Below are 27058 nucleotides of genomic sequence, written 5' to 3'. Positions count from 1 at the left end.
TCCCTTGATGGTGCTGCAAGTGCCCACATGCTTTATCCTCTAGGATCTCGTAGTTGCAGTTTATGTGACACGCTTTACAGAAGAGTGCAGCAAATGCCTATGATCAGGCGCTACTAAAAGCTAATTATCAGTGGGCCCAATTGGGGCTCTGGGGTAACCAGGGGAACCAATTTCGAGATATAACCAGGGCTCAACAAATAATGCAATCTACTCGCCTAGCGTCCAGCTGGAGCCATCTCCGAATCTCTGCCCCAGTCATTTACCCCCTGCTGCACCCCAAGCCACTGCCCCAGGCTCAGTTCTGAGCCCCTCTCACACTGCAAATCCCTTAGTCCAAGACCAGAGCCTGCAGCCCAACCTTCTGTCCCTGCCTGGTGAAAGGGAGGGAGAATAGGACGGGAGGAAGGAAGCAGGGGCAGGGTCTCAGAGAAGAGGCATGAAGGAGGCAGGGCAAGGGTATTGGGGTTTGAGGTAGATCGTGGATTGCACTTAAATTCAAAAAGGGATCCCGTGCTTAAAAAGGTTGGAGACTACTGACTTAGGACAAAACAAATCAGTTGTACACAGGCAAAATGGGAAATGATGCCCTAGGAAGGAGTACTGCAGAAAGAGATCTAGAGTTCCTACTGGAACACAAGCTAAATGTGAATCAATAGTATAACATTATTTCAAATAAAAGTGAACATAATTCTGGAATAAATTGCCTGTGGAGGTTGTGGAATCTCCATCATTGGAGACTGTTAAGAACAGGTTATAAAAACACCTGTCAGGGATAGTCTAAATAAAACTTAGTTTTGCCTTGAGCACACAGGACTGGATTAGAAGACCTCTTGAGGTCCCTTCCAGTTCTTTACTGGATATATATTTCTCCTTTCCAAGTGTATACAATTTCTATTCATTATTATAAAATTCCCCTTTCTTCTATGTTATTTTTTAAACTTCTTTCACTTTTTTAAAGATCAACACGGCCTTCTTACTTGGCTGTGGCTTTTTTGTCATCTAGGAAAATATCTTTAAACACTTTCCAATTATTTACAATTTTCTGATTAAGTGTTTCTTCCCAGTTAATTTAGCTCATAATTGTTCCCATCTTTTGTAAACAAGACAAAGGTCATAATTTAAAACTAGGAGAAGACTGGGATTCTCTAGGAAGTGCTTCCTCTATGATACTTTTTCTAGTTTAGTTGCCACACTAGAATCCTGTAATTTCTCTAAAATCCACTGGCAGTCTAAGGAAACTACACAGAGCAGAACTTGTGAGCGATGATCTACAGATTTCCAAAGCAGCTAATGATATTATTTAGGTACTATTTATTGCAGTCTGATGATCACTTGACATTTATTGACTCAGAGATTTTATTAAAATAAATGTTTGTAATCAATAGCGATTGTTGCTGAAATACTCATTTTAGCTTCCCAAGAAGTCAAAAGATTCCATTCCACTGTTCCTTTTAATAATATATTATTAGCCCTTTTTGTGAACTGTGTTTTATTACCTTCTTAAATTTGCTTATTTTGGACTTCCTTTAAGACAACCACTATAAATAAATGCATTAGCTATTAGTGTCGTATAAAGACTCCTCTTAAACCAAGTATCTGTGCAGAAATAATCCTGATTGATTTGTGGCAAGATGGCAATACTTCAGATATCAACTGAAGCAGAGTACTTCATCTTAATGGAATTTCCATTGCTATACCCTTAAATGAAACAGAGTAGAAATGATATGCCTGATGGTAGAGCCGAGAGGGTGATAGGCAAGGTATTCTTACACATTGTTCAGAGCTTGATGTATGTGTAACTTGAGATAATTAGCCTACTTCAGTGTTCAGAGGATTGACCAGGAAGACAGTCCTGATTTTGGATCCTGCAACCATCAATTGACTTTGTTCGTGGTTTTTGGACTTTTACTAGAATTAGTTTTGGGAATCTTTCCATTTTCCACCCCCAAATCTGGCAAACATTTTTCTAGCCAAGATGGGCTGATCACGCTTCCTTCATAAACTTTGTAGTATTGTCTTTTGCTGTCCAGAGTCTCTTCTCACATTTTTCACATATTGAGTGTGTGCATCTTTTGAGCCTCTGCTTGTCCATTAGCACAATATCATGACAGGCAGGCTGGTGGATGCTGAGTTGAGGTGAGCCATGAGGGCATGCTGAGATTGAGTTGAGAAGGGTAAGGGTGACCTGCCCAAGGTTTACACAGATAATGTGTCATGTAGTAGGGAACTGAGTGGGGCTCTTGTAAGCACTAAAGTACCCTTCCTGTCTGAAAGAAAACCTCTGAAAGAGCTGAACCCTCTTCTTTACCTGCCTGAGCTCCCTAAAGAACAGTCTTATCTAGTGGCACTCTGACTGAGGCCAGACTTTCCAAGCTCCACCCCTTCTGAGGGCTGATGAGGCAGCCAAAACTAAGCCTATAGTACAGAGTGGGGGGAGGGGTCTTTCAGGTGCTTCAAATGTCTACTCCCATGTTGTCTTGATGTACAGTAGCTGCCAGAACACCACACACTTTGTCAGTCCAAGCAGACCAAAGACATCACTTCCAGAGGCAGGCCTTAAATGCTTAGCAAACTGCCATCAGGTTTCATTTTTTGAAGTGACTACTTGCATAGATCAGTCTACGCCTGACACTAATGACCACAACCAGAGGCCATAGAGTGGCTGAAATCAGAAACATGAGCATATGCTTAATAGATCAATGGCCATTTCTCTTTCATTTCCCCCTTTCTTTTCTTCTCTTCCAAATTTCCAACGGATCATATCCCTAGCATAATTATGTAAAACTCTCCTAAACACTGAAAGGCTCTCAGTATCAAAGAAGTGTTTTTCCTAACGCTCTTTAGCTATTTTTTAGTCTTTCCACACTCTCCGTTTTATAATAATTTTTAATTTAGGAACAAAGATCCCAAGAAACTCTGACTAAATATTTCCTATCCTATGGCATTCAGTGTTATGCAGTTGCCTAGCCTACAGTAGCTAACTAAATTAATAAATAGAAGAGAATGTAATGTAAAACTGGGCATTCCCCATTTAGCCCAGGCCACAAGTGCTGTCAGACATGCACACATTCAGAGCTGAGTACTCTTCTCAGGGATACCACTGCAGTTCCATATACTCCACTGGGGTTGCACCTGAATAACAGATGAGAATTTGACCGACAGAATACCACATACGTCCACACTTGGTACACTAGTTGCTTTATGTAAGCGATAGGCAACTTAGACTAGTGAGTGGACTACATAAGTGGCCCTGCATCTCAGTAGGCCACAAGATTGTCATAACTAAAATGGTCTCCCAGGATAGGGTAGTTTCGCTAACTGCACTTGAATACTAGAATTTGTGGGGCATGCCAGTTGTCCTGTAGCAGAGCTTTGACTGGATATAGAGGGAGTGCACGGGTCTCATAGTCAATGTTGTGTGCAATCAGCCTGTACCTCATTGCACATGTCTTTGCTTTACATGCGAGTCACTTAAGTAATACCCGTAGGAAAAGATCTATGGATGGAAACCAGCAGAATCTTGCCATCCTTATGCATGGCCAATGATAAACAAAATGTCTTGCAGACCTCACATAGAACCCTGATCAGCTACAGGATGCTCACCACTTATGCCAGCTCCTCCCTTTGCTCCAAGTTCCAGCTCAGGGACCCTATACACAGCAGCTACCTATTGCTTTCTTTAAATAGTTGCTGCAACATTTCCTGTGTCTCTTCTCACCTGGTCCCTTTACCTTAGGTTTAGAGTTTTCAGGTCAATTCTCTCCCAGCTTCTGTAAATATAACCAATTGAGTGCTTTTGGCCATGGAAGAACACCCTTCCTCACTCGTCTGGTTCCAGCCAAAAACTGGCCTGTTAAAGCCATGTAGCTCCTTTTATTTTAGCCTGATTGACTGCTTCCCCTAGGCAGGCCAGGAGGATCCATATTCACTGCTTCTTCATGGGGCAGGGTTTAGTACAGGGGTGGGCAATAATTTTTGGTGAGGACCACTCCAAGATTTTGGTCAAGGGCCACACTTTTCTATGGATGAGTAGTGGAGTCTGGGACAGAGGTTGGATGCAGAAGGGAGCTTGGGGTAGGAGACTGGGGTGCAGTAGAGGGTGTGGGGTCTGAGAGGGAGTTCCAGTGAAGGGAGGGATAGTGGGGCAGAGGATTAGGGTGCAGGCTCTGGGAGGGGATATGGGTGCAGGAGATGATTCTGGCCTGGAGGAGGAGTATGGGAAGGGGTGCAGGGTCTGGGAGGCAGTTGTGACCTGGAGGTGGAGGACAGGGTGTGCAGAAGGTTTTGGTGGTAGCCTGGGTCAGGGAGTTGGGGGGAAAGAAGGGCTGGGGTATCAAATGCAGGCTGTGGTTAGGAGGCACTTACCTAGGCAGCTCCTGGCCAGTAGCTTTGCAGGACCCCAAGGCAGGCTCCCTGCCTGCCACAGCCTCAGGATGCTCAAAATGGCTGGCTGCTCCCTATGGCTCTCTGCTCTGGAAAGGGGGAAGGGGAGGCTTTGTGTGCTGTTGCCACCGTCCAAGTAAAATCTCTCAGCTCCCATTGCATATTTTTCTTTAGAGTTATGGCTACTGCTTTTTGTATGGAGGAGATTGTCTCTAGCAGCTGGCGTATATACTGGTCTGTCAGCATTCGCGGTCGAAATTCGTCTGGAGGCACCCCTCCTTCAACCCACCATAACTCTGGCGTTTTCATCGGTCTTCCTAAGAGTGCCTCGTGGCGAATATCCATTAGCACTCACCGGGGATCGTATTGCCATTAGAATTAAGGGAAGATGTTCATCCCATCTTTTACCTGAAGAGTCGATAATCTTACGTAGAGCTGTTTTTATCGTCCTATTCGACCTTTCTACTAAACCAGATGATTGGGGATGTCTTGGAATATGTAGTCGTTGCCGTATTCCTAAAGCAGCACATAGATGTTGGGTTACTTCTCCGGTAAAATGGGTCCCCTGGTCGCTATCTATTTCTGATGGCAATCCAAACCGTGCGAATACCTCATTGAGTAAGACCCGAGCTGTTGTTTTTGCTGTACAGTTCTTGGTGGGTATTGCCTCGACCCATTTAGTAAAAGGGTCCACTATAACAAGACAGTATGAGTTTCCTCTTGCAGTTTTAGGGAGTGGCCCGATAAAATCTATTTGTATCCGGTGCCACGGGCCATTTATGGGCTGATGGCGTATTGGCTTACCACCATTATTACCTTTCGGGTTATTTTGTGCGCATCGGAGACAATTTTGAATAAAATGCTCCACGTCTAGTTGGATTTGTGGCCACCAAGCTACGGCCGACAATCGATCCAAAGTCTTTTCTACCCCAAAATGTCCTTGGGCATGGGATAGAGATACTAATTCTTGGCGAAGAGCTGTAGGCATGACTACTACCGGAACTTCTTTCTCAAGGTCAAGGGTATCTTCATTTTGCTTCTGCGCCATTATTACTCCACATGAATGCTTGAAGATGTTATAGTTCTTATATTTTCCTTGTTTCATCAAGGTCCCAATTTCTCGATCTAAGATCTGCAACTTTATTAAATCCATGGTCCCTGATCTTCTTTAGGCTCTATAGAATTAATTTCTGAAAGTGTTGGCACTTTCCACGATTGCTTCCATGGTAAGGTGACTGCCTTCTTAGCTAATTGATCTACTATATTATTGATTTCTGAGATTTCTGCTTGGTTCTTTCGGTGTGCTTTCACCTTAAATAAGTATGTCTTTCTGGATCGTTGTTTGGCTAGATTCCACGCATGATTACGCAGAACTGCGTGTGCTACTGGCTTGTTATTAGTGGTGTTCATTCCTCTTTCTCTCCACACTATCATCCAATCGATTAGAGCTCTAAGCACCCATTCAGAATCGGTACAGATGGTCATGTCGGTGTTAGGATCACTGTTCTCGAGAGCTAAAATTATTGCTACAATTTCTGCAGCTTGAGCAGAGGTGACGTTAATAGATCGCAGTACTTCTTTATTGGTCTTTACGTGTAATGCAGCTGCTCCCGCTGATAACTTCCCATTAGTTCGTAAGCAACTACCATCTACTACCCACATTCCTTCTGGGGTATGCTCTTTGATCGCCTCATACTTTTCCATTAATGAGAAAGGGGAGACCTCTTCTGGGGTTCGATACTCAGGCATTGGACATTCATGGTCTTCAAGTGCAGTAGGGTCTACTGGTCGACAAAGTAGAGCGGGGGCGATGTTCTGCATTTTAGATGGTTCCACTCTAATGGGATGACTCATAAGGGCTAGTGTCCATTGGGCTATGTGCAGATGACTCACACGCCCATTATTGGCTCTTCCAGATATAATGTACCGTACTGGAGTGTGGCAAGTTTTCAATATGATAGGAGCCATCCCGACGAGGTACTCCCAATGTTGTATGGCCCATACTAAGGCCAACACCTCTTTTTCACAAGCGGTATATTGTTGTTCTACTTCAGATAAGGTCCGGGACCCATATGCAACTGGTTTGGTCAATGTTCCTTTTTCTTGCATCAATATGGCCCCAATAGCTTCTTTCCCTGTGGACAACTGTAGGTGGAACTCCTTATTGGGGTCAGGATACGCAAGTGCTGGGGCTTGCATCAAAGATTGTTTTAACTGCATGAATGCTTCCTGTTGAACAGCGCCCCACTGCCAAGGTTGGGATTTCTTTAATAGCTTATAGAGTGGTTTTGCTTTCAGCCCGAAGTTCTAAATGAAATCCCTACTGAAACCCAAAAGGCCTAAGAACATCCTTAAGGTGTGAATGTCTGTTGGCGCAGGAAGGCTGGCAATCATTTTAATACGTTCCTGGTCGGGTTTCCTACCATCTTTGCCTAACTCCACTCCTAAGTATGTGACACTGTTCTTAACTAACTGGGCCTTGGAGGAGTTGATAAAAAATCCAGCTTTTTCCAAGGTGTCTAATACTTCTTCTAAAACTTTCAAGTGCTCCTCTCGATCTACTGTCGCTATCAAAATATCGTCTACATAGCTTAAAATATGTTTGGCATATTTACAGTTTTTCCATAGATTTGAGACCGCTCGATGGCAAATTGTAGGGGCATTATGGAACCCTTGTGGTACTCGGGTGAACGTAAATTGTTGGTGTAAATAGGTAAAAGCAAATTTATACCATGAATCAGGATGGAGAGGTATTGAGAAAAATGCATTGGATATATCAATTACCGAAAACCATCGTGCACCATTAGCAATTTGATCAATTATTTCGGGGTATTTTGCAACTACCGGGGTCATCTTAGGAGTTACTTTATTCAACTCCCAATAGTCTACAGTAAGCCGCCAGGATTTCCCATCAGCCTTTTTGACCGGCCATATTGGGGAATTACACGGGCTATCACACTTGACGATTATCCCTTGTGTCAATAGAGCCTGTATGGTGTCGTCTATCCCCTTCTGCGCTTCTATTGGAAATTTGTATTGCCTAATTGGGCGTGGGTCTGGTCCAGTTACACTAATTATCTGTTGTATCTTCCCACAGCTAAGCTTATGTTGTGCAAATACCCTTAAATGTCGCTCCACTATCTCCTGCACATCTGATTCCCAGGTGGGCATCGCTATATCCTGACATGCTTTTACAGATCCTATCCGGTGAGAGGGTAATACGATGGTTCCTACTTCGTCTTCTTCACTGATCTTCTATAGGCACCGGTTAGGTAGATCTATGACTAATCCATAGTTTTTAATTAAATCCATGCCAAGGATACCCACATTATCCAGTTCTTGCAGACCAATAGTGGTCGTAATCTGTAAGGATCCTAGTTGACAATTAACATCCTTAATGAAGGGTACAATAGAGGTCTTGCCATTATAAGACTGTAAAGTCCTTATATGATCAACGTTTGTATTCTTGATTATAGGTGATTGTTTAGTGCAGATCAAGCTGGTAGAAGCCCCTGTATCCACCAATGCTTGCTGTTCAATGGTTCCGAATTTCCCTTTATACATAACCTTTACTATTGGTCGTCCATATAAATCAAATGATAGTGAAGTAATCAATTGCATCTTCAGGGGCAGGGAAGCTCGGCATCCTCATTGGGGGTCGCGGTTCTCCCGGTCTTCAAAATGGCGACCCTGGTTCCCACGGTCTTCAAAATGGCGACCCTGGTTCCCACGGTCTTCAAAATGGCGACTGTGGTTCCCACGGTCTTCAAAATGGCGGCGCCCATCAGGCTCCAAAGAACTGTGATAAGATCGTGGTGCTATACATCTTGACCACTCCTCACAAAATGGAGTCTCGGTTGCAGCAGCCGCTTTTCCTTCCCACTGGACCAGCTCGCTAAAGATAGAGTCTGTATTCATGGATTTTATCTTGTCCCAGGGCAGATATTTTGACAGCCTCTGGGAAAGAACCTTCCGGGTAGCAGAAATGTTCTCTTTCTTTCCCCACAATATCCGAGGAGGAAAACTAGACTTTGGGGCTTTTTGCTCTTTTGATGGCTGGTTTTCTCTTTTAAAAGGCTTTTCTCCAGCCTGGTTTTCCTCATTCAAGGCTGATATTTTTTGCTATGCTGTTTAGGTCCAGCAGCTGCCATCTGCTGCAGTTCAAAAACTTCCCTTAATTTTTCCTCAAACATAGTGAGAGGAGCATTCTGATAATCGAAAGCTCCTAGGGCCAATTTCAAATTTGGGAGTAAGTCTTGATAACACATTTTCTTAAACTGGGGGTTGTCACACTCCAGTCTATCAGCCCTCTGATCTCCAAGCCCAGCTAACCAAGATAAGGTTTTCTTCCTAATTATATACAGCTCAGGTTTTTCTCCCTCTCTTTGTTGATCGGAGTATGCCTTCCCTACCAAATCTTCTTGAGGGAAGAACACTTTACATACAGCTGTAAACAGCACTTTCCTGTCCGGGTTAGGGTCGTTGACCACAGAACAGGGAAGTGCTAAATAATCCTCCACTGGCATACATTCCTTCAATAAAATCACTATGTCTTCTGAACTCAAATTAGGGGTAGCACATATTCGGGCAACCCAATCTAATACCTTCTCTCTATTGCATGGTCCCATATTTTTACCCAGAGCCCGAGCTTGTTCTGGCGTTAGGGCCCTCTGTTCTTGTTTTATCACCGGGTAAGGTTGACCAGGATATTGTACCCAGGTGGTGGTTATAGGGGCCATACACTCTGATTTTTCCTCCCCTCCTGGATACAATGGAGGGGGAGCAGAGGGAAGACTGGGTTGTACCTCACCTTCCCCCAGCCAGTCTACCTCTCGGTATTGGGGCTGAATAGCCGCCACTACTCCCTTCGCCATGCCCAGCTGCTGCTGCAGCTTACAAATGGTTTCATTACACTGAGTGTGATCCTCTTTAGCTCGCACGCTGCTAGCTTCTTTCATGAGCTGCCTCACAGCAGCTTGGGTGTCATCAAGCTGTTTAGTTTTTTCAGCTATTACCTCCTTCGCCTTTTCCTCTTTTACGCACAAGTCAACCAATTTATTTTCCAGAACGGACATCTTAGCATTCAAAGTTTGAATAAGGGAGTCCTTGGACTCAACCTCAAACTCCTTCCATTCTAGCTTTCCCTCAACCACACTCAAGTGGTGCATTGCCTCATCATACATTGATCTCATTGATCTCATTTGAGAGGCTAGCTCTCGGCTAGTCATGGCTAATCCATATAACAAGGCTCTTTTTTGATGTTTCCATTTTGGGTGGGGCTTAGCCTCAACGTATTTTTCCCACAAACTGCTAAACTTATCAAGAGAATCTTCCCCCTTGAAAGAATCTTTCACCCAAGGGTTAGTCCCCTTCCCGAAAGAATTGATAGCAAACTCCAAAGAACTTTTATTATGCTCGGGCCGCCAGCCGTCGATGTCAAACAGCCGGTTTGCTGTCATCCCGCTAAATTGGGCTGCTTACCCAGCCTGTACTAAAAAGAATCTGAGTCACTGGGTTATGACTAGGCTTGATAGCCAAAGCCTGCCAATCAGTGTCTCACTACAAAAAAAACCCTGAAAAACATGAAACTGCACACAAATAAGGAGCACTGCTTTCCTGCCTGCGCCAAGCGGCAGAAGGGGTTTAAAAGATGGCTGCGGTGCCCAAGTGCACTACCCAGAGTAGGCCTTCCGCCTTCTCAAGCGACTACTCCCACGGTCAGGGCTTTACCCTCAGCTGACAGGGTCGGGAACCTGTCACTGTCGGGCGGTCTGGGTCCCAGAGGGGCGTCCCCCTCAACTGGTACCCCAGTACCACCTTGAAATCACAATCGGGAATAATGGATAGGGTCTCCGACAACGGAGCACAGCAATGCAGTTGTTGTTGTTGTATGTTTAAGCACTACCCATACAAGTGTGAGTGTGATCAGGGCCTGACAAGGGTTATACCAACCCTCACCAGGTCCTGACGTGGTCGCCAAAACTGTTACCTGGGGAACTGAGGTAAGCAATTGTTGTGGAAGTTAAGGCTAATGGCAGTGACTGAGCCTACGGCCTAAAGCTGGGTGTCCCCCTCCCAGAAGCCAGATTCGGCCTGGTGGCACGTATCTAATCACCGTTGGATTGGGTAACCACAAATCAGGCTAGACCAATGTTTAGGGCCAAACCATATATTTTTGAACAGTGTAACATACATCAACAACAACAGCGTGAACAACTCACCCTATCCCAGAAGAAAAGGAGATAGATAAGTCCCGGGTACAACAAAGGGGAATATACTTTACAGTGTCATAGGCAGATGGCAATTGATGCCTGCGACCTTCTACCCTGCGGTTAATGTAAAGCCTTAGGGGAGGATGGCAGGGAGTCCCTCGCTGACAGGGAAAGGTAGTCCAGTTGAACGGCCCTCCTGCAGGTGGATCTTGCCTCTAATGGGTCAGGTAGATTCCCTCTGGGGTTAGTACTTGGTAGCCCTTCAACTTCCAGTCCAATCCAGCAGGTAAGGATAGCGGTAAATGAGTCCAAGTCCATGTGGCAGAAGCCAGTAATCCTTAAGTGGGGCGTTCCCACACTCGCGAGGCTCTCTCTCTCTCTCCCACAGCTCGAACAAAATCCTTATACCCGGTCCCACGAACTAAAATGGAGCACCACGGGAGACGAACAAACACCGACGGGACTTGGGACAGCAGACAGTGACTGACAGGCTACAATACAGACTGACAGTGGCGAACCCAAACCCTTCCTTGGTCAGGGCTTATAAGCCCTTCAAGGCGGGAAAAGGGTGGTAAGGGTGGTGTGCAGCAAATGGTGCCGTGTGCAACACTCCAGTAGGGAGGGGTGCACAGTTTCTGAGCAGTGTGCAGCTCATTTTAGTGCCCAGTGCACAGTTTTGGACTGAGTGCAAACTATAGTGCGGGCTGCACCGAGCAGATGACCGTGTGCACTTAGGTTTTGGCGGGAAAAGGGTAACACAGGGAGAAGAAGGAAAACAAGATGGAATCTAAAGAGGCTCCATCTTGAACATAAGCTTTAAATGTCTTTTCCCTGGCAACAGCAGGCTTCTCCAGACACCCTGTGGCCAATAGCAAAAGGGTCCTCTGTGGCAGCCTCCTGGGGCCCTGTGGCTAGGAGTGGCACAGCACATGCTCCCACAGGCTGCTGCATGATCTGCGGGCAGCAAGGGCAAAGTGTGGAGTGCCCAGTTTCCCCCCACTCCCCAGCCATTCCCTCCACCCCCTTTATGAAAGGAAAGTGATGGCACCCACATGATGTACTTTCCCCATCCTCGGACGATGTCCGGGACATGTCCGCAGGGAGCGGGTCAGGCTCCTGGGTCAGCTGGGTTGTGATGCTGGCTTCATCCAGGTCCATCCCCCCTACCCCCCGTGAGGTTGATGATGGGCTTCTTGAGCCTGGAGTCTACAACCAGGATGGGGGAAGGGACTGATCCACCCCCCAGGATGTGGGTAAGGTCTTTAAAATAAGGGCAGCTGTGGGGCTTTGCCCTGGAGTGGGAGTTGCCCTCACTGGCCTTGGCATATACCTGGTGGAGCTCTTTGACTTTCATCCACGCCTGCTCTTGGATGCGGATGTGTCCCTTATTGACCAGGCTGTCGGCCATTCCGGCCATAGACGTTTGCATTCCTGCATCTGGTGCAGAGATCCTGAAGGTTGGTCTCGTCATCCCAAACTTCAATAAGATCCAGGATCTTCACACCAGACCAGGAAGGCGCATGTCTTTTTCAGCCCCGGCAACTCCCTGGGAGCTGTCTGACTGCTCCCTGGGAGCAGTGGAGCGCTGGGTGGGAGCAGCAGACTGGCTCATTTTGGGGACAAAAGCAAGGTAGATGCAGCTGCAGGATGGCTCAGGGCGGTCAGGCTACCTGGTAGCCACAAACCATTTCTGCAGAAGCTGCAGCTTTAAGGGCTCCAGAGTTTTGCTGAGTGTGGACAGAGTGGCCAGCAATGCACCCTGGGAAGGGCTGGAGGCTCCCTATTTTGAAATAGCAGCTATTCCCTGTCTACATAGTCCCTATTCTTAAACATCTATTTTGGAATAGGCGTTATTCTTTGTCGAATGAGGTTTACAGAAGCTGTCCATTATTTTGAAATGATTTCGAAATAGCGGAATTGCTGTGTGGATGCTCTCATAGTTATTTCGGAATAACGACTGTTATTGTGAAATAACTTTGCTGTGTAGACACACCCTTAATGTCCTCCAGTCTCTGTGACCTCCCCCGGGTCATTGACCTAACTCAGAAGTGGTGTGCCGCGCTGCTGCCAATGCCTGTCTATCAGCAGAGCTCCACTCCTGAGACCAGACACTAGTGAGCTCCTCGGTATGGGCTGCCATAAAGTTGTTAATGGTTTCAGTTTCAGGTTTGGTGAAATTAGGCCTACACTCTTCATGACACCACCCCTTATACCTCTGCCGTTGCTCTGGGACATGGGACTTTTCAAACTGGTGCTGGGGTGTAGGCCAGTTAGGACCCAGGCTTCAGCTTTTATTGGGTGGTGAAAAGTGTTGCTGTTCAGTAATTTCACGAGCCCACGTTAGTGTATGCTGCTGAAACCTGATCCTTTTTTGGCACAAAACCACTGTGTAAAGCCCAGGTGCAGCCATGTGGGTGCTACTAAGCATCTCTCTCTCTCTCTGCCATAGGCAGCTAAATAACTGCTGAACTCCTACCTTGTTTGCCTGACTCTCTCTCTGCAGACTGGCAGCACGCCAACCTGACTTGGAGCTGGGCGCTGGGTTGCACAGCAACCAGTGTCTGGCACTGAGCCCAGCTGTAGAGTAACAGGAGGAATTCTGGCAGCATGGGGAAGTGGAAGGTTACCTCTGCCCAGGAGTTTTGAAGCAAAGGATTTCTCTATAGTGAGGGTCAGGATGTGGGGAGGACCCCGCACCTTGACACAGATCTGTCTCCCCTCATTCTTGCTTATCCTCTTTCTCTGGCTGGGTATGGCCCTGAGGGAGTGGTGGAGTTCCCCAGCTGAGTCCAGTGGAAGCGGGTCGGGCAGCTGTCGGTGTTTCATTCAGCTGTATGACTCCTGATCTTCTCCTGCTCACTGTCCAAAGCACTAGTCAGTATTGCCGTCTTTCCTGCCAGCCTGAGGCTGCCATGTGGTCCCAATGTGTGTGTGCTTCAGGATAGGAATGAACTGATGGTGGGTTTGATTTTTCTCCCAGTGGCCAGCTGGCACTGTGACAGACATTGGGATCATCAGATCCTCCTCTAGGATGATGGTTAGGCCTAAAGCAGTGGAGAGTAACCTGCAGCCTGTGGGACTCCTGCAACTATGGACTGTGAGATATTTTGTAGTGGATAGGGTTGCCAGATTCTACTGATTTCCAACTCCATAGTTTTATTCCTACCAGTATTTCTAAGGTGACACACTTGTAAAGCAAGGGCACGTGAAGTGAGGTGTGTGCTGATTGCATACAACATTGACTTTGAGAGCCATGCACTCCCTCTGCAGCCTACCAAAGTGTTATCTACAATCAGCACACCCCCTACAAATTCTAGGCATGCAAGTGCAGTTAGCAAAACAACTGTTTGCTGGAAGACTGTCTTGGTTATGACAATCTTGTGGCTCATGGAGATGAAGGAGGGCCACTCATGCAACTCACTCATGAGCCTACATTGCCTATCACAGGCCTAGATGGAGAGTAGCCTCATTTCAGCTGCCATCATAGTAAATAGCACCTTTCCCTATGTGGATCAGACCAGAGAAAACCATTCTCTTGCACAGCTCTAATGCACAGACCCATGGTTCCCCGGCTGCCCTAAGATGCAGGGCTTCTCTGGAATGTGACAGTGTGTGACTTCTGCTGGAACAGGGGTCAGAAACCTTTCAGACGTGGTGTGCCAAGATTCAACATATTCACTTCTATTTACAACTCAGCGTGCTGGTGATACTTTTGAAAACCAATAATAGTCTGACTTACAGCAGCTTCATAATTAATTAATAAAGATGCAGATCTTACTGTTTAGTGTGATCCTTGGCCTTGCTTTCCCTTGCTGAATTCTCCGATCTCAGGCTCATAGTTTGATCTTTAAGCAGCACAGAAGCCTCTGAGTTAGAGTTCAGCAACCTACAGTATACCAGAGCAGTTGCCCAAGCAGCCACCTCCCAATGCAGCCGTGGGCCTGTCCCTGTCTCCAACTTGCCTGCCTACAGCTCCAACCCCCAGCAGCAACAACCCGCCCAGCTATGGTTTCAACCCGCCTCCCCTGGCTGCAACCTGCTCAGCTATGGCTTCAATCCCTCTGCTGGCAGCAACCCGCCTGGTTGTGGCTTCAACACCCTCTCCAGCAGCAACCCTCCCGCCTGCGGCTTCAATCTCCCTGACAGGAACCCGCCCACCTGCTACGTGTTCTAGGCGTAAAAGGCTAACAGCAGCCACCCCACAATGCAGCATGAGCCCCAACAGCAGCCACCACAAGCAGTCATCCCCCAACACGGTCCCGGAGCCGTCTTGGCCCCCAACCCGCCCACTCATGGCTTCAACGCTCCCCGGCAGCAACCCACCTGCCTGCATCTTTAACACGCTGTGGCAGCAACCTGCCTTCCTGCCATGTGTTGTAGGCCCAAAAGGCCAGCAGCAGCTAACTCATAATGCAGTCACAGCAGCAGCCAGTCCCCAATGTGGCCCGGGCCTCCAGAGTGGCCGCCTGAGAGGATACCCCCCAGTGAGGCCCTGGGCAGCAGGAGCAGCCATGACACTCACCTTCCAGGAGCAGGAGAAAAGTGAGTGCTGCTGCAGAGGTGGGTGGGCTTAGATCAGAATTTTTTGTGCATTCCTGCGTAGGTGCAGACGTTAAGGGAACACTGGCACAGGCTCCCGGCTGCATGGGGGAGGAAGGGCAGTGTTGAGCTCCTGCCTCATGTGCCAATGAAAATCAGCTCACGTGCCACTTGCGGCACGTATGCTGTAGGTTGCTGACCCCTGTGCTAGAATGTGCCTTGACTGAGATCTGCCTGGTTGCTTAGCCACTAGAAAAGGGATAAGGCATGTGTATATGGTGTTTCCTTTGTTCATCCCTTGGATGCTCTGCCCTCCTCTTTGTGTCTGGTACTACTTGTTTCTCCAGTGATTTGGAAGGATTTAACATTCACCATATGTATGTAGAGTCGGTTGCCTGTATATCCAAAGTCCAGGAACTGTTGAGGTGATTGACAGTCAAGTGAAATGGTGTTTTTTGAGAGGAGTGGCTGTCGTCTTAGACCGTGCCCTTCTGATTTCACATTTTGAGATAGCAGTTTTTAGGAGGCTCTATGGGTGTTCTTATGATTTCAACATGTAGAGCTCACTACAGCTGATTTCCAAGGGTCTGTTGCTCTGCTTGATCATTAGAAGTAGAGAGGCTGTCTTGTGCATGTCAGTCAAGTGGCCATGTGTGGGTTTTGCCAAGTCTCTTGATTGGTACGAACAGATCTTCACTCCTGACTTCCATTGACATCAATGGCAGTTAGGCACCTACATACTGTTGTTCATTTGGCCAATGGAACTTCACTTTGTTTTCTTCTAAGCGCCGCTGCGTAAGATGGCTTTCTCTCCCCATGCGTACCATGGGAGCCCAATTAACTAACTTAGGCTTTGAGCAGCTCACTGCTGTTCATGTGATTTTTTAGTAGCCTAACAGGCAGTATGATGCTCAGTGACACATGCCTAAATCCTTTCAAGTATCCAGCCCCTGGCTCCATAGGAATACTGCTAACATGAGAGTAAGAAATGGATATTTCTGATGCCTTGAACTCTTGGCTAATCAGACCCTGAAGCAGACTGAATGGAGACTCTATCAAACCCTTGGAGAAACTTCACAGGAACAATCATCTGGACAGAAAAGATGTTTTGATGTCATATTGCATATATTTAAATGTATCCATACTGATTCACTTTGATTTAAATCTTGGTCCTTATCAAGTCCATGGAAGCTTAGCCATGGACTTCAGTTGAAACAGGATTTAGCCTTTTAACATTTAGACTGGAAACACTGGACCTCTTCATTTTACACCAGTACAACACCACAGAGTTCATTTACTCCTCAAAAGAAAAAAGCCATGTTATGTTCTGGACAAATGTATTCTTATATTAAAAAAGACACAAACAAGAGAATAATTGCATTGACCTCTAAGGGGTGTCTGAATTTACATAAGTGGAACTGAGAGCAGAATTTGGCCAATAATGTTCAAGCAGAAAGGGACCAAACTGATGAGAATGGCATGACTTGAAAGTATCAGAGGGGTAGCCGTGTTAGTCTGAATCTGCAAAAGCGGCGAGGAGTCCTGTGGCACCTTATAGACTAACTGAAGTGTAGGAGCATAAGCTTTCGTGGGCAAAGACCCATTTCGTCAGATGCATGTATCTGACGAAGTGGGTCTTTGCCCACGAAAGCTTATGCTCCTACACTTCAGTTAGTCTATAAGGTGCCACAGGACTCCTCGCTGCTTTTGCATGACTTGGAAATACAATTATTCCGCATCCTTTGCCAGTCTGATGTTTAAACAAATGATAAATGGTTTATTTAAAATGCATTAGTTCACTGGAAGGCATCTGACCTTAGGCCAGGAACTGAATGATAAAGTATATGACTTTGGGCATTAGGCTTGTGTAGCAATCTGCGTGGATACACCCTACTGAAACATATCCAGCTGATCTGGTTCATCAGGTCAAAATAATATTGTTTCTATGTTCCAATCCCACCCGCTGTCCCTTCTGAAAGCTAAGCATGCAGTTCACTTTTAAAGTGGTAACGACTGCAGGATAATGTCAAGAAGAGCTCTGAGTAAGCTCAAAAGTTTGTCTCTCTCTCCGACTGAAGTTGGTCCAATAAAAGATATTACCTCACTCATCATTTTTTCTCAATCTAAACTGGCAGGACTCCTTTGCAAACAGGGCTGTCCCAAGGGGGACATGGGACCTGGGGCAAACCCCCCAGTGCCCCAAGTGTAGGGCCCAGGGCAACCGCCAGCAGCAGGCCCCACTCTTGCCTCAAACTCTGCTCCACCCATTTCCCCAAGCCCCAACCCTCTTCTGCCCTGCCTCTCTCCACCCCACCCCCGAGCAACGCGAGATGGAGGATTACAGGGACTGGCAGAGAGGCAAAGGCAGGGCTCACCCTCCCCCATTCACTCCAGCAGGGGTCTCCAGAGTGGCCTGGCAGCCAGCTCAGCTCCACCCTGCTGCCTCTTGAAGCTCGCTGCACCACACTTTTCCACAGCGGCAGGAAGTGGCGCATCGTGGGGCTGAGGTACTCTGCTTCTCACTGTCACAGAGGAGTGAGGCGCAGCGGGCTGGGGGAGGCAGCAGGCGGAGGCAGTGAGCCAGACCACTCCAGCTCCTGCCACTGTGGTGAATACAGGAGGGAGGGCTGAGCCTTGCTGCCACCCCATGACAGTTCCCACATGTGCTGAACTGAGAATCTAGTGTGAGGGGCCAAAAACAAACACAAAAATATCTTTGTTTCTGTAAATTCATTCCTTTTAAGCCTTCTAAGGTTTTCAAAGGCACTTTCCTAACTCTCATCCCTTTAAAGTCGATACTGAACCTCCCATTGGCTTAAATGGGAGCAGAGTTGGGGCAGTCTTGTCTTGAGTGTTTTTGAAAATTCCACTCACTCTTTCTCCCAGTAATTTAACCAGTGAATCTACTCTTCCAGGTATATTCTGGGTGTTGTAAAATCAAATGAACGGTACGAGATGCCTCACACTACAAAGAAAAGAAAACAGACACACAGACCTTGGAAGTTATTTAGGTGCCTAACACCCACTGTGGATGCCTTTGAGACTCTGGGCCAGAATCACTTCCTGAAAAGTTGATATTCAAGCTTTGGAATGACAGACAAGAATCATAAACCCAGAAATGACATGATGATGTAGTCACACTGGGAGCTCTACACCAGTGTCAGGAGCTCTGCACTAGCATCAGCAGGGCCAGAGATAGGGCAGGGAGCCCCAAGGACAGGAACCAAGAGGGTAGCCAGCAGGGGAGCACTGACCTCCCCTGGTCTGACAAATTCCCTGGTCTGGGATAGCTCAGGTCCTGAGGGTGCCAGGGAGGTCCAACCTATAATTTTGTCTGCTGTGGTCTTCGGTGAAGTAGTTTTCCTATCCATTAAGCACGTTCAACTCCTTGTTATCTTCAGCTGGAGAGGAGGATGATCACCCCCTAGTTGTCAGCTGGCTAATGAATAGCAGGAGGGGCTCCTCAGTAGTGCTAAAATATTTTTACTGGATCATGTTAAATATTTTGGATTTTTTACAACGGAATAAATAGGAAAAACTCAGCTGTGCTATGTAACACGCTAATTTATTGGGTTTGGGTTCTGAAGTCCCATGTTTAGGCTCCCCTGCAATCCACAAGACTCCCCTTGAACTTGCAGGCACCTAAACTCAACCAGCATCTAAGTTTTCTGGGTAAAAGTTCCCCTAAATGGTTATCCTCTACTTTAGCCCAATAGTGACCCATAAACTGAGGAAACAATGGCATTCACTTGCGGTCCTGAGTTGGTAGGAGTGCTCAGAGGCTGCCTACCAAAGCAGGATCCACTTAGAATCTGGCCCTTACAGGAGAAGAAAGAGGTGGTGGTGCCACCAGCCACCATATAGCTTTTATCCTAATAGTTAGAGCACTCAGTTGGGATGTGGAGATCCAGCTTCAACTCCCCACTCAGGAAGAGGAGAGAAAGGATTTGAACATAGGCCATCCTCATCTCAGGCATGTGCTGTAACCACCATGCTCTGGGAGTATTCGCTTTAGCAAAGCTTTTGATACAGTCCTCCCATAGTATTCTGACCAGCAAGTTAAAGAAGTAAGGCTTGGATGAATGGATTATAAGAGAGGTGGCTAGATCATTGGGCTCAATGGATAGCGATCAGTGGCTCAGTGCAGGGGCGGCCCGTGAGCCTAGGCAGACTAGGCGGTTGCCTAGGGTGCCGCTGGCCCGGGGCGCCCGATGATGATGTTACGGGGCGCCCGGGTGCCCGATAATTACATCACGGCCATTGATGACCATGCAGGTGGGGGCACCAATCATGCCTTCTGCCTGGGGTGCCAGCTGCCGCTGCTGGCCTCGAGCCACTCCTGGCTCAGTGTCTCGTTGGCAGCTGGTATCAAGCAGACTGCCCCAGGAGTCAGTTCTGTGGTCGTTTTTGTTCAACATCTTCATTAAACATCTGGCTGATGGGACGGATTGCACCCTCAGCAGGTTCGCAGGTGACACTAAGCAGGGGGGAGAGGTAGACACACTGAAAGGTAAGAAGTGACCTAGAAAAATTGAAGGGTTGGGCCAAAAGAAATCTGTTGAGGTTCAACAAGGACAAGTGCAGACGGATGCACTTATGACGGAAGAATCCCTTGCACTGGGATTTTCTGCAGAAAAAGTCCTGGGGATTACAATACACAAGAAGCTGGATTGAGTCAACAGCGTGCTCTTGTTGCCAAGGAGGTTAACAGCGTATTGGGCTGTATTAGTAGGAGCATTGCCAACAGATCTAGGGAAGTGATTATTCCCCTCTATCCAGCACTAGTGAGGCCACAGCTGGAGTGTGGGACCCACCCACTACAGAAAGGATGTGGACAAATTGGAAAGAATCCAGCTGAGGGCAATGAAAATGATTAGGGGGCTGGGGCACATGATTTATGAGCCTGAGAGAACTGGATTTATTTAGTCTGGAGAAGAGAAGAATGAGGGGAGATAACGCTCGCTTTGTGGATTGCAGTATTGTTTCTGTGACTTTTTAGGCACTGTGACACTGAGTTCATCAATACCTAGATCATTTTGTGCATCCCTCAAGCCCAAATATCTCACCACTACATTTTGGAATTTGAAAACACACTGAAAGGCATTTTACATAGAAAAAACTGCACACAGTGTATTGAAAAATGTACTTCAGCTAAATACAACCCTTGGATGCATTCTCCTTTTGTGTAAACTAGATATTAGCAAGATGACCAGAAGCCAGCAGCTTGGATATGACAGCAAACCAAGCACAAATATACTAAAAACCAAGCATTATCTCTTCACCAACGAAACCTTTAGGAGCTGCTGATGCTCCAAACGATTAGTTGGGCAGAAACACTGCAGCTGTTTCTTATGCTACCCCCAGAAAAGAACTTTATTCTCTCTGTTTTCTCACACGCTCCTGAACCTTCTACTTTTCCTGCACTTGATCTGGGACCAGATGCCCAGTTCAGCCACTCCTTCCTTCCCTCTTCACATGACTCAGCCTCAGGTGCATCAAGCCATCTGCTCCTTCCTTGCCTTATGCAACTTGGGTGGGACAGAAATTGTAACAGCAAGATTGATTTTAAATTATGGGCTACACTCTCCCTCACCAGAATACAGGTGTTTCTTATAGGAGAAGGTACAAGGAGCCTTATGCTACTCCATGCACTTCCTGTAAATGGGATACAGCAAATAGAACACTCTAGGATTGTTCCTTCCTAGCACCTCACAGTACAAACAAGGAGCATGAACAATACCAGTTCTCCCACCTTCCACATGTCTAGCCAGCCGTGTGAGCTGATGGCAGGGGAGCAGTCTGAACCATCCAAAGGCATAATGCAGAGTCCACACTTGTGCTTTGTGTAGAGGAGCTCCTGCAGAACTTGCATAACCTTTAGCCAATCTGTACTTCTCTGCCCCCCTCCTAGTGCTCCAATACAAGTCACATAGTAAAGCACATGGAGACCTAGAATTCAATCACTGAAGAAGATTTTCATCCAGGATTGCATAGGGTCAATCTCCTCACAATCAAGTCCAAAAGAACAAAAGGAATTAACTTAATTCTTAAGTACCAACTTTATAAAATCTTATAATGCTAAAAATCATAATTTCTACTACAGAACAAGGTTACTTCATAGTCTACATACATTATCTGTCGTTACACAAATACAAACAAAAGAAAAATTAAATCAAATCCCACAGAAACACAGCAAGAAATAAATCAGTTCTAAAAACTGAGATTGAGTTAATCTGGTTTAGCCTTTGGTTCATCAACTCTATACTGTCTGCTGGGTCAAAAGCACTGCAATACTATCTTCCCTCCCCTTGCTTACAAGAATTTCCACTTGGAACCCAGGCGTTCTTTCTCTTCCTCTTCTAGACTGTGGAATTACTCAGGAGGTCAGCTAACTGATTAGCCAACCAATCCATATAAATGAAAAACCCTGCTGCAAAATGCTTCAGTTAGAAGCCTGCTTTCTGCTCCTATGGCTGAGCATCTCCATATTTAATCCAGGTCACATCTTGCTCATGTAAAGCATCTACACTGACTACTTGTAGCTGGACTAATAGAGTCCATTGAAAGCAGGAAGTCTAGTGAGGATGGCCAAAATCATCACACCCAATTCCAGAAACTTCTGGGAATCGAATGTTAACTGTGCATCTGCCTAGCAATGGTGATCCAGAGTAGACAACTCATTCCTCTTCCTTCCTTTTCTATAGATCTCTTTAAGAGATCCCTATTAGGCATGTGGGTTAGAACTGTACTGCTCTCAATGCAAGCCAGAGGCTGAATGTCAGAGTCTGGTTCTTTGCAGACCTAGTTATCCATCAAATAAATGCACAAATAGTACCACACAATTCGCTGGCACTGGACAAGTCAGAAACTTCCTGCTTGTCATTAATGAAATTCTGATTTCCAGAGTCAGAAATCACTACCAGGATGTGTGGAGCATATGAGATCCATGTCCCAATGTACTGATATAATACACAAAGTCACTGTTGGTGCCCTAACCACATTTTATTGTGTAGTAATTAGGAATGCGTAAACTGATTTAGATCAAAGTCAGAGCTATGTTCAACCTAAAGTCAAACCAAGTACAAATATTAAAATCAGTTACATTTCAAAAAGAAAATGCTTCTACATAAGCCTGCATTTCCTGGGTTTGACTGTGCCTAAAAGTACCAAAATAGCACAAAAAAAAGGTATCTGTTGTAGTGTTTCCAGCCCAAACTAGGCATTAAAATATTAAGCTAACAAACTCAACTGCTTTGTATAAAAGCCCAAACCTTTGAATCACTTATCCAAACTCAGCTACTGAATCTTCTGAGCTTCACTCATCCCTAGTTGTCATGGAGCTCTCTCATGAGTCTGCCTGGCTCAGGAAAGATAGTCTTCCCATTACAGGGATCTATGCGACAATAGCACTTGTAAACCGACTGACATGGCAAACTGCCAGGGGAACCTCATAGGGACAAAAAGGTTATTTGACCTCAGTATTTGACACTTAGGTGACCACTGCTGTAATGCTGTGTTCAGGTCAAGGGGCCAGAGTGCCATATAAAAATGGGGGAAGGAATTCCTTGGTACAGAAACTGAGTACCCTGACACAGATGTTTTGCCAGAGGCAGACTGTAGTGTGCTGAGCTGTGGAGATTCTGGGCATTTCTACAGCCCATGTGATAGCTCTTGGAGGCTGTTGTAACTTACGAGTACCTCACTCTACACCAGTGCTACTAGGTGTAAAATTAAGCTCAAGGAGGCACACCCAGATTAGTTCTCATTGCGTTAGCATTCTAACAAGAGGGTGTTGCTACTGCGATGAGAGGCGCTAACTGCTAGGATTGCCAGGTGTCCAGTTTTGAACCGGACAGTCCAGTATTTGAGCTCTCTGTCCAGGAAACAAATTGAGAAAACACTGGACATATAAATGTCTGGTATTTTCTAATTAAGTACATTTTATTGTTATCATGAGCAGGGCTCAACAAACTGCGGCAAAAACCACTCGCCAGCCCTGCACTGTGCATGCACGAGACCCGCACTGTACATGTGCGAACCGCCGGTGAACAGGGTGACTGGCTGAAATCTACTCGCCACGGACAAGTAGATAAGTGGATTTGTCGAGCCCTGATCATGAGTATCAGTACATAGTTGTATACTGAATGAGCGCATCTACCAGCCAGGCAGTATGCAGCTACACAGTAGAGAGGAGGGGGAAAGTGGGTGGGGGTGGGGACACCCGTCTGCCCCCACCGGGACCGTGCATGGGTTGGGCAGCACCCCGGGATCTGCATGCGTCCAGGTCAGCCTCGCTCCCCACTGGCCAGTTCCCCCGCCCCAGCCAACCCCACACCCCCCAGCCCCCTCCAAGCCAGCCCTGCTCCCCGCTGTCCAGTTCCCCCCCGGCCAGACCTGCTTCTCCACCCCCTCCTGGCCGGAGCTGCTTCCCGCCGGCCGGTCGTCCCCCCCGATCAGCCTCGCTCCCCCGACCCCCTCCTGACCAGCGCCACTCCGGTCCCAGCTTGTCCCCCCCCCCCCACCACCATTCTGAGATCATGTGTGTCCAATATTTTTTTGAAAGCCATCTGGTAACCCTACTAACTGCTTTGAGTATATACCCACCTGAGACACACTATTTTGCTCAGTGTAAGCCCACGTATGTCTCCTCCAGCTGGGAATTACACCCCCACTTTGAAGTGCAGTCATATCTTTAGATAGGCCAGGTCCCTGACAGGGAAGGGTTAATCAGAAGCCTGAGGCTTAGGGAGTCACTCCCTGCTGTATCTTGTTAAGTTTGAGAAGGGAATTTAAAGGGGGAAGCCCAGCAAAGCAGACAAGCTGCACTGTGGTGTCTGGCTTATGTCAGGAGCCAAGCAAGTGCCTGCCTGAGGATCTGGGTAGAGTGACAGTGTGGTAGTCTCTGGGCAATGCGTTTGAAGTTCAGGAATGGAGGTGGGGGGTTGGCATTGGCACAGGCACAATTTACTGCAGCTGCTGCTTTCCTGCAAAGAATGGGGGCAATTAGTGAGACTGTGTGTGCTGATGATTTGGCGGTTTTATTTTCTGATGGTCTCTAAGCAAAGGCTCCAGAAGGTGCTGGACTTCTTGAGAAGACACTGGGGGAGCTGGAGAGGAAGTGCTACAGGACCACTTCGGGACACGAAAGAGCAGGTTAGAGTGGTATCTGTGTGACAGGTCCCCGCTAATGTCTGCTTCAGATACACCAGGGAGCAGCCCAGGATTGGGAGGATGCAAAGGTAGCCCCACCCTCTCCCTATGCTGCCAGTTCTGTGCTGTCAACCGGTTGTGTGTTCTCAGGAAGGTGTGGTTGGCTGCAGAGCAGAATGATCAGGAAGAACTGGCTGTGCCAGTGGAAGGCAAAGATCTGCTGGTATCCGGCCATTCATAGCAGCTCTGCCTTTTCCTCCCACTCCCTGATGCCCTCAAGTGCTCATACCACAACTCTTATCTGTCCGGCACCACCAAGCCAGTCCCTCCTCCTTGCCGCCTGTCCACAGCTGGGTAAAGCTGCAGAAGGCCAGGCACTGTTTCTCACGCAGCACTACATTTTGCATTTTTAACTAACAAGTTTCTGACAAGGGAAGAGGTCACACAGTCAGGAAACTCTCCACACCCTATGCTCTCTTCCTTTTACTACAACTCCGTCACCCCTCTCCCCAGCATTGCATAGCTTCTGTGGGGCTAGCAGCCTCTGTGCTAACAGGGGAATCATTCTACGTAGATACCATTTTCTTCTAAGCAGGTTCCCCCATTGGCTCTGCTTCCCTCCTCACTGCGCAGCAGATGGACTGTATATGTTCCTTTATGACTTCCCACAAGTACAAAGGACTGGAAGGAACCTCCTGGGTCATCAAGTCCTGTTACATGCTATCTCAGGCAACCACACCATGTAATCAAATCCCTTATCAGCCTCTTGCTATGAACATATCTTGTGTTACAAAAGTCTGCCATTCTGGGGCTGCAACTCTCCTGTTTGCCCAGTAACTCAGCTCAATCTCAGAGCTAGGCTAATGCTGCTATTAGGGTACCTTGCAAGTCTGTTTGTTGTTAGCACAGCCAGGCTGAATCCCTGCAATAACTCTGCTAGTGTGAGTTCAGTTTCATAGAGCAACATGTATTTCTGGGTGAGGGTACAAAGGCAGCTTTCCTTGTGTTGCTGGTAAAAATAGCTTCCCTCCCTTCCCAGGGCAGGAAGTGCACACCCCCCTCAACTTCCTCTGAGACTTGCTTACTGAGACGGGGTCCTTTCTCACCAAGAGAAGTCACACCCTTACGGTTGGGTGTGGATGTACCACACACAGACCTAGGCAGAACAGAAACTGTTACAATGCTGAGCTTTGCATTGGAATCCTCCAAGCTGAATCTACGCTGCAGGGGCTTAGCCACAGGCGGTGGCCCACATACTTTGCATCCAGCCCCACCCTATAGCCCTCCAGGGCTCTCCTCATGCCTAGGGTTGGCAGATGGTTTCAACAAAAATACCTGACACACTTGACATTACATCACAATCTACATTACATCTTAGATAGAAAATACCAGACATTTATATTTTCTCAGTTCCCGAACAGAAAGAGCAAATACTGGACTGTCCAGCACCTGTCATGCCCCAGCGCTTGTTCTGCTCCCTCCAGCCTGTCCGGCTCTCCGACCAGGTTCTACCCCACTCTGCATGGCACTCCAGCCCAGGTGCAGAGTGCCTAGAGTTACTCTTTTGCCTGGTGCTACAGCAGAGGAGTGGGGCCAGTTCGTCAGGGCTTAATCCCCACCACCCATCAAAGCCCATCCATCTGAAGTAAAGGCCAACCCAAGTGGGCCCTTCTGGCTACACCACTGCTACACTGGCCTGCCTGGAGATCATAATTTCTCACTAATGCCCTGGTATTCAGAGCATGGTTAGACAAGGCCCATGTTTAAGGCACCTTTACATAAACTTTTGCTGCCTTACCATTTGATTTCTTAAATGCTAAAGTTTGGTGTGTGTTTGACTGTTAAGCTCCCAAATTATTCTATTAGCTACAATAAAAAGGGGTGTGGTCCGGAGGTGGGGGGGAGGCAGTTGGGAGGGCCACAACATTCTTTTGTTTGTAGTTCTTAATCCTGGAATACATTAAGGACTAAGGAAAACAGGGTTGCTTGGGCAGAGCCAGTCTTAGAGGCAGACGAGCCGAGCCCGGGGCCGCCAATTGATTAGGACCAGCTCTGAGCTTGGGTGTCTTAGTCCATAGCCATGTGGCTGGGTGTGAATTACTTCAGAGGGGCATCTCATCTTTTAGACTCTTTCCCCCAGTCAGATTTCAGGTAATTAAATCAGGGCCAGCTTGCTAACTTGGACTCTGAAGGTATGTCTAGACTACATGGCTCCGTCGACAGAGCCATGTAGATGAGTTTACTAGACACAGGAAAATGAAGTGGCAATTTAAATAATCGCCATTTCATTTACATCAAAATGGCCACCGCGCTGTGCCGATCAGCTGTTTGGTGGCACAGCGCAGTAGCCTGGATGATCCGCAGTCAACAATGGAAGCCTTTGTTGGCCGCTCCAATAAACCTCATTCCACGAGGCATAAGGGAGCGGTTGACAAAGGCTTCCATTGTCAACCATGGAGCATCCAGACTACTGCGCTGTGTCACCAAACAGCTGATCGGCACAGCGCGGTGGCCATTTTGATGTAAATGAAGTGGCGATTATTTAAATTGCCACTTCATTTTCCTATGTCTAATAAACTCATCTACATGGCTCCGTCGACGGATCCATGTACTCTAGACATACCCTGAATGTCAGACTTAGGCATTGTAATTAGGAGCTCCCATAATGGTGCCTGTAGTGCCTTATGTTACCAAAAGTCTGCGCTTACTGTAGGTGTTTCACTTTTGATAGTTTGGGCAAACACGTGTTTCAGGGTCTCTGTTTATGGAAACAC

Source organism: Pelodiscus sinensis, chromosome 4 (genome assembly GCF_052426305.1).
Source record: "Pelodiscus sinensis isolate ZL-2025 chromosome 4, ASM5242630v1, whole genome shotgun sequence".
In the NCBI taxonomy this organism is placed as follows: domain Eukaryota; kingdom Metazoa; phylum Chordata; order Testudines; family Trionychidae; genus Pelodiscus; species Pelodiscus sinensis.
This window is presented reverse-complemented; position numbering follows the sequence as displayed.